The following is a 3,091-nucleotide window of genomic DNA, read 5'->3' as shown; positions in this document are numbered from 1 at the left end:
AGCACAGGCAGGCAAAGAAGGCACAGGTACCACAGGATGAAGTAGCCAGTAAATGGGAGATATTCTGAGAGAAAAAGTCTATCGTTCAAATACTGGTGTAAAAGTAGGGAAACGGCAAAAAACGGAGATGTACAAAAGCAAAGTTCGCAATAGGTGATCAGAAAATTTGGTTGTAGCAGTTCATAGGTTTTTTTTTTTTCTTTTTTAACCTAGGTAGGACATTAGGCAGTATAATAGCAAGAGCTTGGTGGCGCAACCCACCACCCCGTTCCAAAGGGGACACTCATAACATCTGTCCATCCATCCTGTCCCAGAGCAGATGACGCGAGGATGCTGCTTGCGCGCGCACTCGTGGAGACACATTTGGCATTCGTATTTGACATGGAACTATAAAATAAAATTGCACATTGAATTGATGTTTGTACACAATGTTCATCGGAAGTAAGGAACGCAAAACGTGTAGAGCCAGCCCTTCACCAAAAAGCGCCTAACTGTGAGATCAGAGCTCACAGTTTGAGTGTCTTTCGTGACAGCTGTTTTATTTCAAACACTTTAGCCATGTCGTGTTTGTCTGTCGCCTTCATTGCAAAATTTGTGAATATTGGGCGAAAAAACTGTCAGCAACAGTTGCAGCAGGTTCTCTTGGTGACCTGGCATCAAGCACATCGAGGTTTTGCGCTTGCAGAGTATTGCAGTGCCATTATTCATAGCCTCCGTCAAAGGGTGATTCATGTGCCTTGTGAGAAGAACGCAGATAAATTTCTCTAATGTGTAGAGAATCGCTAAAAGTTGTCCAGTTGGGTAGACGAGTCCACTGTGGTCTGGGTGCTTTATCAGCGAGTCTGAGGGCGCCGAGGCATTTGGCTTCGTTAACAGGCTGACGCATTTCTCACAGTTGATCTTTTCTTGTACAGCTCTTGCCAAGTAGCCCCCGACCATAGCCAATGCTGCGACACATGGAGTCTGAAGCAGAGGCTGTCCTCGCTTGAGCCGTTCCATGAGCTCTCTACCTGCATCTGCAGGGAATTCCTTGCTGGTTCCTTCCCTTGTGTTTTTCTGTTGTGGCAACGTTGACAAGCAATTGCTGCCTTCTGCTGCCATTACGTTGCTCGTACTTGACGCCAACGCGATGCCAATCTTCAGAGTCTTCTCAATGCCTGAGAGAACAGCTCGGGCATCCATTTGATCATTTGAGCTTGGTGACTTCCTCAGCCAGCCAAAAACGACTCAGTTGGGTCAGACGACATTTTCCTCATTAAAACAAAGTAAAAGTACATCTCTTCAAGAAGATATCAAATGCACTCAACATCACCAGGCCTATCTAAGTCTCGTTGGTTAAGAAGTTCTTCCCTAGGCACTGGCTTTTGAGATCGGCCAGGTAGTCAAGGAAGCTCATTTCGAGCCATATTAGCCATTCATCGCTTGTACATTTGAACTGCTTGCAGTTGGCATTGTTCTGGTATATGTGCTGGGTACAATTGCTCATGTCCATGAATTCAACCATCGGTCCGACACTCGCAAAACTTGCGTCGCATGTGTGACCTGCTTGCTCTTGCAGGAGCTTCAGTGCAGCTGTCACGGCAGGAGACAAAACTTGAATTGCTCTTTTCATGTTCATTTTTTCAATATTTGTGGGGAACATATGTTTTCTCGTTAGAAATCGAACTGGCTTTACAAGGCTACCTTGCTGCATTTTGTGGAGACTCTTCAAGTGGTTCGCCGTTATTTCACCACCTTTTCCAATGTTACAGGACAAAAACTGCGATCACACATTTTTGACTTAGTGGCACTGATCGAGTGCTAAGAAAAGTTTTCGATTTGGTGTTCCTGGGTGCTCAATGCAATGCGTGAGGCTTCCGTTACATAGAAGTTGGAACGCTAAGACATTGAGTTTGTGGTTGTCGGTGACAATGCACATGACAAAAAATCCTGTCTTCAACTTCCTTCAGGACATGTTCCATGAGCATGTGCAGCTCGCGGCCAGTGACATTTCTCGTCAAAAAGTAGGCCATGGGTATTTTGAACGAAACTGAAAGGCCGTTGTGGACGAAGCACAGAGGTTGGCTAGCACACACTCATTTGTTGTTTCCTTAGGAATGTTCCCACCATAGTCTACTTCGCCGATGAAGGCATCCCTTTGTTTATGGTAAATAGCCTCTGTTTCACGCGCATTTCGTCTAGAATTAACGAGCACGCTCTAGCTTGCAATGAGGGATCAGAAGCGAGCTCGGTTGACAGCCTTTCCTTCACGAGTTCCGTCACGCCGACTTCTCCACGTGATAAGCCCATAAAACGCTCCAGAGTGCTTCGAATAAGCAACTGGAAAATGCCTGTAGTCCTTATATGCTCGTATGCGCAAGTCGAGAGGTTACGTAAAACCACAGCATATGGCGCACTGTCAGGTCAGACCACATGGGTTTCGTTTTCCCGAAATTCTTGACTTGTTTTACTAATGATGACGCAGCCAAGTCTTTCTCCTTCACTTTGTCGACAACTTAGAGGAAGGCATGAACAAAGCACTCTTCGTTGAGCTTTTGTATTTCCTGTTTGCAATTGTCGACGGTATTTTTGAGCCGCTCAATATGCGCATTTAAGTCTCGTTTTTTGCGTGTCCACTTTCGTTTGTCCACTGTCGAAACCGAGAATTGTGAGGACACCTGCACTGCTCTGTGCATCTGCACAGTCGCGGTAATGCAGCGCTCACTAGTGCCGTTTATTACAGGTGGCAACGGTTCGGTACAGGTGCAGTCAGTCCACAGGCGACAAATCTTCAAAGGCGACGTCGACAACCGTCAATTCGTCGAGCGGTTGCGGACACAACTCCATTTGGTTGTCATCAATGACTGCTCGTTGCTTCGGCGGTGGTGGGTTCACTAGCGCAGCAGCCTCACGCTTTTTCACTGATGCGTCACTTCTCTCTCTTTTTTTAGGAGGCTGCAAGTATGCCGGATATTCTTCAAAAATGCTGGGGATAGCGTCTTTTTAAGTCTCCGAATTTTACAACCTTCCGTGAAGTCAGATGAACTGAAGTGTCGGCTGCATGCAGTCCAATAGCACAACGTTGTATTCAGTACCCAGTTTTTACGAGAAA

General features: G+C 46.2%; 1 pseudogene; it reads right to left on the bottom strand.

Moving 5' to 3' along the window:
• Positions 1-506: 506 nt before the first annotated feature.
• LOC142574336 (uncharacterized) lies at positions 507-1,693 on the bottom strand (annotated as a pseudogene).
• Between the last annotated feature and the right edge of the window lie 1,398 nt (positions 1,694-3,091).

Source organism: Dermacentor variabilis, chromosome 3 (genome assembly GCF_050947875.1).
Source record: "Dermacentor variabilis isolate Ectoservices chromosome 3, ASM5094787v1, whole genome shotgun sequence".
Lineage (NCBI taxonomy): Eukaryota > Metazoa > Arthropoda > Arachnida > Ixodida > Ixodidae > Dermacentor > Dermacentor variabilis.
The sequence above is the reverse complement of the archived record's forward strand: the minus strand, read 5'-3'. Positions and strand labels throughout refer to the sequence as shown.